The 14101-nt window shown below is 43.0% G+C and overlaps 1 pseudogene; it reads right to left on the bottom strand.

The window, feature by feature from the left end:
* Positions 1-9630, bottom strand: part of LOC109679534 (GRB2-associated-binding protein 2-like) — a 42663-nt pseudogene extending 33033 nt beyond the window's left edge.
* Positions 9631-14101: the final 4471 nt, after the last annotated feature.

Genomic DNA, 14101 nt, shown 5'->3' with positions numbered 1-14101 from the left:
GAGCTGAATTTCAGAGGACTACCACTGGTTTCCTACTGGAGCATAATTAGGGCCAGGGATCCCTCTACTATTTACCAACCCCATCTTCCTTTTACCCTTTGACAACTCTGCTGAGGACGAAGGCTGGGCCACAGCTGCTCTCCCCACCTCAGCCCTCTGGGGTCTGCCTACCTGTGCTCGCCACGTCCTCTGTGAAGCCACAGATCTGGCAGATGCTCTGCACCCACTTATTCATATCTTCCCTTGTCTCGGCCACCAGGTAAAAGGTGCGCTCTGCGGTCTGGACGTGAAACACAAAACCATCTGGCAGCCTCTTCTTAGGGAGCGTGGCACCTTCATCCACTCGCTCACACAGGCTCAGGCTGATACTCCGCAGGGGCTTCTTGGAGTGGTCGTTCTTGAAGTATTCCAGAACATCTGGGTCACCGCTCGTCTGGCCACGCCGCAGGATAAACCAGCGTTTCCTCCAGGCCTAGATCCCATCAGGAAGACATAATGGAGGTCAGATTCTCTAGTTATTTCAAAGCTTTGAAAGGCTGCTAAGTTAAGGATAGAGGCTGCTCATGGTCTCCATCTCCCTTTGAGATGTCCCTAGTGTCAGAAATGGAGGACAATTTCAGAATGCACATTAGCACAGCATCGCTGGCAAAAGGTCTCATTTTGTAAAATAAGAGGTGGCACCCCACACTTCAGGTCAGGACATTGACTGAAGACCCAGCACCTCACAGCAACCATCTACTCAGGCGGGAATAGAGATCCATGTACACTGTACTTTCAGGCACGGTAGATCTTCCCACACTATGGGGTCTCAGTCTACAGCTAGGGACATCCCTTCCCTCAAACATGTAGAGACGAAAAAATGTCACACAATGAGAATGAAAACTCCTGTTTCCCTTCTTTTAGTACAATGCACTTTATGCCAATTCATGATTCTTTGGAAGAATCATGGAGAAGCCCCTCTGAAACCTCACCATGTTTTCCCTGTCTGTTTCACTGCTGTGTCCCTTGTACTTACAGCAGTTCCTTATACATACTAAAAGGTCCATATAATGAGGGCTTGTACATAGTAAGCAGTCCATATGTGTCACCAAGAATAAAGTCCTCACAGCATTTCACACTTTAGAACCTAACACTTCACTGAGTGAATAAAGTCCTTGTGGCATCCCATACTGCAGAACCTAAAACTTGATTGCATGTCCCTTGAGCTCTATTTCATATTCCACACATAGACCTGAAAGAAGTGTAAGAAACTCAGCACACAAAGAGCTGTGGGTGAGTCTACACTTTATCACTGTCTTATCGTGTGACATGGATTAAGTCTTTACCTCTTGGGATCTGTCCTCATCTATATAAGGAGAATCACCAGTACCCACCTAACTTACTGGGCTTTTCTTATGCCAAAACCACAAAGCACATTGTACACAACTCCAAAATACTGCAAATGCTAAGATTCTGACAGTTTTTGCAATTTCTCAGATCCCAATTAGTCTCTCATTCCTGCCCTCTTTCATTGTCTCCTTTTCCAAATTTCTTTCTGTGATCCATCACCATCAGCGTCCCTTGCCACTTTCTGCATTCCTCATATTTGGCAGAACCACAACCCCATATCCGTCTAGGTCTCGTTCTAGTCCCACTTATGTGTGCACACCTGGAACATCATAAAACCATGCATGCATCTCACCTGACCTTTAAGTGGGCCTCATACTGCCCAACAGTCCTAAGGCACTGACCAAGGGCAAGGCTGACTCCTGGTCTGTGGTCATAGACTCAGAACTTCTCTCCATAAGCCTCCAGCACCTCCACTCTGTTGTCTCTTATTTCCTTAGGAAACACAAGCAATCTAAGAGTTCACACATGGTCCAGCTCCACATGGCCAAAGAACCTGTGTCTGGATCGTGCACAGATACTCGCCCAACCCATGCCAACCTCCACCTGTCCCACTTTCACCTTGAGAGCATCATCTGCTCAACAGACTCTCCCCGAGGATGTGGTCTTTTTCTTCCCTAACAGGCTCCTTCCCTTGAAGATGCCATCTTCTCTGCTCTTCGAAAAAGCTGATAGCTTGAGTTGACAACACAGTCCCTCCATGGGTGCTCTAGTTTTTCCGAACTTCTAACATTGAAAACTTAACAGTTTTCTGTGTTAACCCTTGCGTCCTCTCCTCCCTTTCTTTTTTTTTTTTTAGAGGTCGGAAAGATTTTATTTGCAGAGAATTTAGTTGGAGAAAAGAGAAGAGAAAGACTGCATATTGGAGAATGCAGGGGGACCTGGAAACCAGTGATCCCCTCTTTTATTTTTAAAGACTGTTTTCTACAGCACAGCTGACTCCCAAAATTACCATGTGGGAAACTAGCTCATGGCCTCATTGATCTCAGCATAAGTAGCTTGAGAGCGACACGAAGATGGAGAAGAAGAAAGTAAAATAATATAGATAGCTAAGATCTTATCTACTGGGGAAAAGCTATTTGAATGACTATGGAGTTTCCATCAGAAAAAGGAGGCCAAGAGGAAGTGACAAAAAATTTCAGGTTCTGAAATAAAAGAACCGTCAACCCAGACTTCTACATATACTGTCAGTATGCAAAGATGATCCCAGGTAAAGGAGAGCAGAGAATCTGCTGCAGGCTGACCCAGCCTAAAAGAATGTAAAGGGAATTCTCTGAGTATAAAGGAACAATGGAAGGAGGACTGAGACATTAGCAAGCAAAGCAGTTCATAGCAGACACAAATATAAGTAAACATCATAGTCTTTCCTTTTCTGAAACGAGTCTTGTGAATTCTTTGATGACTGAAGCAAAATTATAATACTATGTGATGTGGAGAACATATATAAGACATTTATACATGGAGGAGGACAAAGGAACAAAAACAGAGGCAAAGTGTCTATGCCTCCCTCAAACTGTCAAATGATGACATGAACAGGCTGTTGTACACACAAGGTGAAATCAGAGTAGCTGATGAAATGTTGTACAGAGTTCCACTCAGAACAATTAATTCAAAATAAAATCCTAACAAATGTCCAAGAAACCCTCAGAAAGAAAAAGATGAAGGCAGAAACAAAAAAACCCTAACAACTATGAACAAAAGCAGACTTAAACTGTAACATGTAATTATATTAAATGTAAATTACCTAAACACAAATTAGACAGAAGTTACCACAGTGGATTTAAATCAGGACTCAACTATATGTTGCGTATATGAAATGTCTAATTCAACAATGCAGATGGGTTGAAAGAAAAAGATGGAAAATGATGTATCCTGTGAACACTGATAAAAGGAAACAGCTGCATTTTCAGATGTAGGCTACTGCATCAACTAGCAAGTAGACTTCAGAGCAAAGAAAATTACTACGAGAAACTCAGAAGGCTAACATGTAATGAAAAAAGGTCAGGCCTCCAAGAAGACATTGTAATTCCCAACACACACGCACCAAACGACTGAGTCCCAAAATACGTAAAGCAAAACCTGACAACACTGAAGTGAGGAATGGACAGATCCTCAGGTGTAGATGGAGACGCCAACATCTGCCTCTCAACAACTGAGAGAAGAGCTGGACAGAAATTTGACCGACTCTAGAAGAATTCCACAGCACCATCAGTCAAAAGCACATTTTAGGACACTTTGCCCAATGAAAGCAAAATAAACAATCCAGTACCCTGGAACATAAAGCAAAACAGACTTGCACAAAAAAATAAAACTCTACATACTCAAAACAGTCAAAATATGCAGTTTTTCCTAATCACACAACAGAATCAAAATGAAATCAGTCCAGAAAGACAAGAGGAAAACCTTCCAATATTTGGAAATGAAACAACACACTTCCAAGTACTCCAGGTGTCAAAGAAGAAATAACACGACACACCAAAGCAAAGAAGAAATTAAAATGCAACTTTACAAAATTTATGGAGATAATGAAAGAAGAGTACAAATTTATAATGTATAATGAAAATTAGAGAAGAAAAGTCTCAAATCAAAAATCTAGAAAAACAAAATCAAAAGAAATCTAATGCAAGCACAAGAAAGGACGTAAAAAAGAGCAAAGATAACTGAAATTAAAAAGAGAAAAAAACAGAGAAGATAAATGAAACAAACAGCTGGTTCTTTGAAAGAGCAAGGAAAGTGACAAGCCTCTAGCAAGACTGACAAACACAATGAAGCCAGAGCCCAGTGCCGGAGGCTCAGCCTGTGATCCAGCTACTCAGGAGGCAGAGATCAGGAGGGTCATGGTTCAAAGTCAACCTAGACCAATAGTTTGTGAGACCCAAACACCCATCCAAAAAAGGGCTGGTGGAGTGGCTCAAGATGTAGTCCCTGAATTCAAACCCCAGCACTACAAAAAAACCAAAAAACAACAACAAACAAAACAATGAAGTCACGTGTGGTGGTGCACATCTGTGATCCAGCACTCAGGAGGTGAGGCAGAGGGATCACTAGTTGAAGGCCAGCCTGGGCTATGCTGCAAGTTCAAGGCCAAGTTGGGCTACATAGCAAGACTTGGTCTGAAAAAACATAGGACAGACCCTGCAGATACTCAGAGGAAAACAGGGACTGCAACTCTACACACATAGAGTTAGTGACTGAGACGAAGTAGAGTGATCTCTTTGAGGATCATTCACCCAATATGAAATAGGTACTTTACACAGCTCCATAACTAATTCAAAACTTGATCAAATGATGTTTAAAAATCCCTAGTGAAGATAATTCCAGGCCCAGATGGTTTCATTTGGAGAGTTCGATCAACTATTCAGTGACTGATACCAATTGTACCCAATCTTTTCAAGAATATAGGAGAGAAGGAACCATATCTCAGTTCAATATTCTTTTGGTGCTAGTGGGATTTAAACTCAGGGCTTCACACTTGCTAAGCAGGCACACTGTCACATGGGCCATGCCTCCTGCCCTTTTTTTCTACTTATTTTGGTGACAGGGTCTCATTTTCTGTTCAGGCTTGCCTTGACCTCGATCTTCCTATTTTACTCACCTACTACACATTGGATGACAGGTGCATCACTGTGCCCAGGTGTTAGTTGACATAGGGTCTCCTGAAGTGTTGCCTATGCTGTCCTGTAACTGTATTCTCCTAAGCTCAAGCCTTCCAAGTAGCTAGGATTACAGGTGTGAGCCACTAGCACGTGGCTTAGTTCAATTTTTGAAAGTAATATTACCCTGGCACTAAAAACAAATAGTGACAGTGCAAACAAAAAAATCTATAGGACGATATCTGCCATGAATAAAGGCACAAAAATGGTTAACAAAGTATTGCTAAACACATTTCAGCAACACACACAACTATGTACCATGAGTATCCAAATTTCATTCCAGAGGCTCCAGTTTGTTTCATTATTTGAAAATCAACCATTACATCAACGGAAACAAAACAGACACTCCACAAGATTCAACATCTATTCATCATAAAATACTCTCAGAAAAAGAGGAGCAACTTCCTCAATTGATAAAGAACAGACACAAAAACCCCACAGCTGACCTTAAACTGATGGTAGAAGACCGAAAGCTTTCTCCTGAGATTGGGACCTAGGCCAAGTGTGCATTTTCAACACTGTTATTCAACATCTAGCCAAGTCAAGAAGGCATGAAAATGAAACAGAGCTTACAGATTAGACAGGAAAATATAAAACCATATGCCAAATCCTCTATGCAAATAACAGATTCTCTACATAGAAAAATTCCAAAGAATCCTCTCACTATTAAAATCCTAGCACAAGTGAAGTCTTTAACATCACAAGAAATAAGTCAAAGAAAATTCAGCACCTAACATTTTACTTCAAGATAAACATACAGCCAAGTGCCAGTGGCTCATGCCTGTAATCCTAGCTACTCAGAAGGCAGAGATAAGGAAAATCTTGGTTCAAAGCCAGCCCAGGAAAATAGTTCATGAGACCCTATCTTGAAGAAACCCTTCACATACACACAAAAATAGGGCCAGTTCTATTGTTCAAGGTGTAGGCCCTAAGTTCAAAACTAAGTACCAAAAAAAAATATAAACCACACAGAAATCATTGCATTTCCACATCTTAGCATGAACATGAAGACCCTGAAATTAAAAATGCAATGCCTTTGCAACTTCTGGAAAGAAGGGAATGAAATCTGTCATGGTGGTGAATGCCTGAATAGCTGTAATTCCAGCTACTCAGGAGGCTGGGGCAGGAGATCCACCCCCAAAGGAATGAACTACTGATCAGGTGGAAAGACAGCAAAACATGAAAACATGTTGAAGAGGATTTGAATGGTGAAAACTATAGAAGGCTGATGAAAGAAATCAAGAAGACAAACATGAAATAATTGCATGGATTATGAGACTCAGCATAGTAAAGATGCCATTTTTCTCCAAAGTGATACACAGGTTTAATGCAGTTCCTACCAAAATCCCATCAAGACATTTTAGACATAAACTGATTATTGCAGCCCAGTGTGGTGGTACAGGTCTATAATCCCAGCACTGGGTAGGCCAAGGCAAGAGGACAAAGAGTTTGAGGCCAACCTAGGATACACAGCAAGAGTTTGCCTCTAAAAAACCCCGGTTTTGTAAGAGGTGTATTCAAAAACCAAAGAAGTAGAATAGCTGAACATTGTGAAAAACAATAAACCACAGGCCTCCGTCTCCCAGATTTCAACTCATGACATGGCAATAGTTATCCAGCCTGAGCAGCACAGACAGAGGGCAGACACATGGGACGGGGACCAGAGCACGACACCCAGAAAGAACCCACAGAAATATGCATGGCTGATTTTTGACAGTTTTTGAGCAATTTGATGGAAGGAAAGCCTCGTCAACAAGGGTGCTGGAGCAACTGGTATCATCCATTGCAGAAAAGCAAAGAGCTTCCCTAAGTGTCACGTCTTCTACAAAAATTAACTCAACGTGTCAGGTCATGGACTTAAAAACCATAAACTTAAAATGTTTGGAAAAACACACAGGGCCTCGGGCTAATCAAAGCATTATCAGGTTTGATCAAAAAATGTACAACCAAGAAAAGGAAAAGCTGATAAGCTGGAGTTATCCAAATGAAAACCTTCTGCCCTTTGGATCCCTGTTCAGTAGATAAAAAGCAAACTACAGACTGGGAGGAAATGCAAACCACACACTCAGCAAAAGAGTACTATTTACCATATCAAGATCCCTCAAAACTAAAGAGTGACAAACCAAAAAATCCATACAGAAAACAGGCAGAAGACATGAAATGCATTTGGCCAATAAGGATCCGCTGCTTCTAGGTATCACATTCCAAGACGCTCAACATCTTAGTCAGGGAAAAGTGAGTTAAATCTAATGGGTGAATGGTTACGTGATCAAACTCTGGCATTCACATCTTGGAGCGCTGCTTAGCAATGACATAAATATCACAACGAAACCCTCTGTACAATTACTATATACCAACAAATTACAGAAATAACTTAAAATGAACTTTTAATACATGCAACCACTTGCATGAGTCTCCAGAGAACTATGCACAAAGTTCAGAGAATGAACACAAAATTTCAGTTTTGAACTCTCCGAATTCATTTCTGTAACATGCATGCAATGACAATTATAGAAACAGAGCAGTTTAGCAGCTGTTGTGGGTTAGGATACAGCAGGGGTGGATGTGGCTACAAGTGGGTGTCTTGGGCTCTGCTGTGATGGAAACCTTCTGTTCCTTGACTGCACTGCTGTTGGTTCCTTGACAATGATGTTACACTACAGGTGTCCCTGATGCAATCATTAGGGACTTCTGGATACCAGGTACCTAAATCTGCTTTCACTATTTGTTACACCTGGTTGTGCATCTATAATCTCCTCAAAGTAAAATGTTTTTCTTTACAAAACTCAGGCCTTGGGCCAATGCTAGACCACTTTGGGCACGACACCTCCCTTCTCAAAGTGTGCAATGGATGTAGTTCCATATAAATATAAATGGTCTAAACACAAGGCCTGGCATAGGAGTGTCCAGCGGGTGGCTGTTAAAAAATGGCCACAGATGTTAAGAGTCAGGGAACTGAGGATGGAATTGTGTCAGCAACGGCAAATCTTGTGGGTCTGTTGATGGTTTAGATGTGGGAAAACTACTGCTCTGTAATGAGCTAAAATCTGGGAGACTGGGGCCTCTGGTTGATTTTTCTTTTTCACAATGTCCAGCTATTCTACTTCTTTTGTCCCTCAATACAACTCACATATCCTCGTCTTTTATTGGAGTGAGTGGCTGGCGAGGGGCACCATTCACTGAGAGGATGGCGGGGAGGAGAGGCGGGAAAGACAGGGTTTAGCTCTGGGTGTGGTGAGTTTGTATTTACTGAAGACACCTAGCAGGGCTGTCCAGCTCACAGTTGGATACACAGGAGTGGGATTCAGAACACACCCTCAGGTGGAAATTTAAGGTGGCAATGACAGCATGCAAACAGTGTGACCGAAGTCAGGAGAATGGACAGGCCAGTGAAGGGAGAAGGCATTTGGGACAGGGAAAGGTAGGTTTGGCTGAGGACTTTCAGAGAAGTAGCAAAGCAACAGTGTGCATACGGCCTTCCTCAAGACAATAATAGAGAAGGGTGGGTGTCAACAGTGAGCAAGCAGTGAAGGCATTAATGAAATTGAGAGTGAAAAGCCATCTTGTGGTGATTCCTGACAGGAAGGCTCCATTAGGTCACAAGTTTGTCCAGTGGGATCTCCACACGGTAGCAGACCAGCTCAGATAGAAGCAGCTTGTGTTTTATCAAAAAGCAACTTTTGTCAGGCACTAGAGACCCACGCCTGTAATTCTAGCTGGTCAGGAGGCAGCGAACAGGAGGATCATGGTTCAGATAAAAAGTTCCCAAGACCCTATATCCAAAAAACCTACCACAAAAAAGGGCTGAGAGAGTGGCTCAATCCATCAAAAAAAGAAAAAGCAACTTTCTTCATAGAAGAACTGGCGAGTAGTGCTGCCACTTTTTTGCCCTTAAACCTTTTAATTGATTGAAATTAACGGGAACTGAGGGTACATCCTCACTTAGATCAGCAGTGGCTGTGGACTGTGGGAGGCAGACGACCTCCATCCCCCCGGGGGTGCACAAAGGGAAGGGTGGGACTCAACCCGCTCCTGGCATGTCCTCAACCCACACGGCTCACGGTAAGGTGGCCTGAACTGTGACAATGCACTGTATCTGGCTCCTATATGGTACAAACTCCACATTGCAATCAGTGGTCAAGGAGGGGTCTGGGCGGGAGCTGGTGACCGTCCCCCATGGAGAAGGACCAGCTGCCCCGACCTCTGCCGGCCACACCTGCTGCTCTGTCTGTGCGCAATCCTGGAGCCCCTGGAGCTGGGACTGCGCGGCCGCCTGGTGTCCACCTGCCACTGGGTCAACCCCTCCTGAAGCCCCAGAAGACGCCACCCTGACCCCTTCCGGCCACCCGGGGTCCACCTGCCGCCCTGTTTATGGCCTCACTTGGAGCTACCGGATGTACGGACTAGGCTGCCCCAGAGAAGACGCCACCCTGACCCCTTCCAGCTACCCTGGGTCCACCCGTCCCGGCCTCTGCTGGACCCCAAGCTGGGGACCGTGCCACCCCCTGCCCGCACTCACACAGAATCTCAGCTTCTTCTCGGGGGGCGACTTCCTCAGCCAGCCAGAGCACACCACCTGCCCTCCGTCCATGGCGAGAGCGCAGCAGGACAAGGGCGAGGCCTGGAGAGCAAGGAGCAGTGGGCCGGGTCCACCCGGGCGTGCGCATGCGCATTCCACTTGCCCCCCCCCGCCCCCGAGCTGGGAGGGACCTCCCTCCCACACCCACAGCTGGAGCCCACATGCCAAGGTGGGAGGACCCAGAGACCCCCAGCTGCACCCCACAAGATTTTGCACAAAATGTTAAGTTTAATTATTTTCAACACACAAGTAGTAGTTTAATAATTGGCACACATACAGAAAAGTAGCTTGATAACTTCATCCAAATTACATAAAAAATAAAAACGTAAATATTTTTAAACATAAAATTTGAAGGGAAAAATAACCTTGAACTAGTAAGGTGCAGAAAATAAGATTGCTTACAGTGTTCAGTTTTCAAGTGCCTTTGACTGACTTTGGCAAGCTTTGCATCCAAACACCATTCTTGTAATATTTACGGAGAATGATATAATTTGGTTTTCTGTGTGTGTTAGCAATTGCATCTAGGTCCTTGCACATGTTAGGAAACCCTCTACCAACAAGCTATTCCCCAAGTCCCTAATTTTAATTTAAAAAGTCTATTCATTTCATACAATATTGGTAGCAGCTAACTTTGTTTAAGATCGGAAGTTACAGTGTTACCAATGTGCTGGCTGGGGTCCTTTTGCTCTGGCCAGATTGGAAAAAGGGGTAGGGGAGGAAAAGCACTTCAGCTCTGCAGTCTGTGGTCTCTGAGTGTCCAAGGCACAGGGCTGGACTGGAAGACCCCCGACTTTCAGCTCCAAGTCCCGAGAGCTAAGAGCCCATTGCTTCAGGCTGTAGATTGCAGGTCTGGGCACTCAGGCGGGAGGTTTATGCCTTAAATTAACTACCAGTAGTTCCAGCGCTTGGAAGCCATTGGGATCCTTGGGTTCCAAAGGCAGTGGCAGAAGACAGCAGCCAGCAGCTACAGGTGGCACCTTATACAGAATAGGTGGAATAGCTACGGGAACCCAGAAAAATTCCTCTAGGAAGCAGACCCAGTAACAGTTGATGTTGCAAAAGAGCTGTGCACTCAAGGTTGCACAAAATGTTTCAAATCACTGGGAAAAACATCCTGCTTTCCTGGAGACTACCCCTTAGGTTAAAGGGTGGTGTGTGTAAGTATAAGGGACAAAAGGTAAGAGGGGCATAAATGGGAGATGTTGGTGCCCTTGATGGTGATAAGGTAAATCTATCTCTCCAGTATGTGCTTACTATGTTGGCAATTAGCCAGTGAGCATAGCATCCCTTCAAGCACCTAATTAGCATGTATGTTGAGCCACCCCCAGAACTCGGTCTATAAAAACCCCTAGACCTGCCCTTCCCATGGGACATTTGCTTTTTTCCTTAATACCCTCTCAATTTTAGCTTGGCCTTCAGCTAGCTGTGTGACAGAAAGAACACAGAATTCAGACATTCCCTCTGACTAAAACCCTGTGACATTTAAGCCAGCAGTTGGGGCAAAGGCTTTTGGTCCTGCACAAATCTCCCTTATCATCAGTGTGACAGCTCTCATACAGACCACAGGTGCGGGGACCATCAGCCGTGCAGTAAGAAGTGTTAGAGTTCTGGAGTTTTTAACACATTAGTCCTTAGGCTATTGGCAGCTCTCTGAACCTCTTGCACTGGCCAGGGACCACAGTTGTCCATCTTCATCTCTTCACAGCCCTTTTTGTCTCTGTGGCCTCTGCTCCCCATCATTTCTGCCACAGCTACTCTCTATACATCTTCAGCTGTCCCCTTCATTGCTACTGCCACTGTCACCACCCTCACTGCCACTACTCTGCTGCATTTCCACTATGGTCTCTTTGTGTTGCCAGCTCAGCCAGCTCTACTAATGATAAAGATAAAAGTAAGCAATAATAGACCACTGAAGTGAAGCTATAATTACCAGAATATTTGTATTGATGAGAAAACTTTGAATGTAATGCAACCCATAAAAAGTATAATGTTGGCTTAAGTCCTGGTTGACATCAGCGTACTCATTTTCCAGAGAACCTTTGCAAAAGTAACAAATGTGGGAACATCTTTCATCACTACTCAAAGTCTTATATTCAAGTCTTATATAGAGACTTATAAATGTAAAGAATGTGGCAAAGCCTGTCATGAAATATTTAACTGTTAGACATTAGCGTTTATACTGGAGAGAAACCCCTAAAAATGTAAACAATGAGAAAAACTTTTACCAAGTGTTCAAGCCTCAGTACCCCATGCTTCATATGTTAAGAAAGTCATTGAATGTGAAAAGTACGGCAGAGCTTTCCAACGTTGTTCCCACCTTAGTGTACACCAGACATTCCATGCTGGAGATACCCTACAAATATAAGAGTGTGTCAAAGCCCTTTCCAAATGTTCAAGGATCAGACAGCATCAAAACTCATATTGGAGAAAACCTCTACAAATGTACACAAGTCAAAGTTTTTAACCAGAGCTCAAACCTTACTGAATTACAGAGAATTCATACTGGAGAGAAGTCCTACAAATATAGTGGGCAATACATTGAACACGTACTCAACCTTTACTCAAAATTAGATCATTCATAGTGGAGGAAAACCAAAGAAATCTAAAGACGACAATGCCTTTATTCAATTTTCAAAACTTATTCAACTTCAGAGAATTCATACTGTATAGAAATCTCATACATATAATTACTATGGAAAAAGTTAGTTCCAAAATACACAGCTGGGAGGACAGTAAAATATTTACACAGGAGAAAATACTTTTTACAAATGTAGTATATAATTAAGCTTTTATGAGGTATGAACCTCATATCTTGATATATGTAAGAGAATTATTACTGGACAAAATCCCATAAAAATAACCAATGTGTCAAAGTGTTTATGTATTGTTTCAAATTTTCTGCACTTCACTAGTTAATGTGGTAGAAATAAGAAAATCTTAACAGGTATCAAAGAAAGTAAAGATAGCTCACCTCTGAAAGGATATGAATTTATTATAAAACAAAGTTACCAATGACCTTAATTTGAAAAATTGATGGAAACACAACACTCATATAGACCATAATATCAGAAAAAGAACATTCTCAGTGTTTCCCATTTAAATCTGTGAGTAGATAGCACTTAGATGCTTAATATTATGTATGGTCCTTCTTTGAGTGTGACTCGTTACAGAATCTGCTGGGAATGTGTTGTTACTGACATAGGACAGCAGTGAAAACCAGAAGACAGGGTGTTATGTCACAGAATTCAGCTAGTACACTGTAACACAGTGGATGACACCATTCGAGATCTTAGCATGACAGCAGTTACCAGATGTGCCTTACATTAACTTTGAGCTTGGAGAGTCATTTCCACCATAACTGCCTGTTGGACTCATTGTTTTCATTCAGCTTTGAGTATCTGTGTTATACACAGGATTAAACTTTGTTAATGTTCAAGATGGGTGGTGGCTACTTTAGGTTGGGTGCTTGGGGAAGGCACCCAGTAGAAGATGAAACTTGAGCCGAGGCTGAGTCACTAAAGTGAGTCATCCTTGAGTGGAACAGATGGAAACGGATCCAGGATGGGAAGAGCCAGAACCAGGCCAGGAGGCAAGAGGAGATTGGAGCTTTGTTATATGAAAGGAAGGCCTGGGTGGTCAGAGGCAGTGGATGAAGGACATGAACACCGAGGTAGCCAGAGGCCAGGTCAGGTGGAAAGCCACCTGTGGTTGTTAAGAAAGGGAGCTACATGGCCTGCTTAGAGTTTTCCAGGACCCTTCTAGCTGTTGATCAAGAATAAATTTGTGGATAAATGGATAATGGTAGGTACAGAAAGTTCTTTTGCACTCCCCCCTTACTCTTTTAGCATCTGTGTCATCTTCCATTGTGAGATGACTTATTCAACCAGCAGTGGAGTCATAGGTATTTGGTATGTGAGATATAAAAATACTTCTGTGAATATCCTTTTCATAAGTCACTTCACTCACTGTTTATTTCTCCTGCTGATCTTTGCCTCTTTCTATTTTCCTTTCCTTTCTTTTGCTTTTGCAATGGTGGAATTAAACCCAGGCCCTGTGCATGCTAGGCTGGCCCTCTGCCATCCCCAGTTGAAGACATCTGCTTCAACTGGCATGTGATATGTGTGTCCTTTCCAAGTTTGTTTTCCTAATTTCATTTCACTTCATTTAAAATACCAGGTTACACAGTGTGTGTGTGTGTGTCAGAGATTTTGGATGTGTCTTTACTGTCTGACAGCCTCATTTGTTTTCATAATATGTTGTATGGTTTTTCTTTTTTACTGGACTATTAAACCATTCTGGGGCAGGGATGTAGCTCATTGGTAGAGCACTTCCCTAGCATGTGAGAGTTCCTGGGTCCAATTCCAAATCCAAAAATAAGAAGAAATCTTTCTACTGGGGGGCAAGCTGTTTCCCTGTTTAGGGCTGGGATGGAGCAAGGTATCTTTGTCTAGAGTCATTGTTTGACTCCCTTGCTTCTGTTGAC

The sequence above is a fragment of the Castor canadensis genome, unplaced genomic scaffold (assembly GCF_047511655.1).
Source record: "Castor canadensis unplaced genomic scaffold, mCasCan1.hap1v2 HAP1_SCAFFOLD_66, whole genome shotgun sequence".
In the NCBI taxonomy this organism is placed as follows: domain Eukaryota; kingdom Metazoa; phylum Chordata; class Mammalia; order Rodentia; family Castoridae; genus Castor; species Castor canadensis.
The sequence above is the reverse complement of the archived record's forward strand: the minus strand, read 5'-3'. Positions and strand labels throughout refer to the sequence as shown.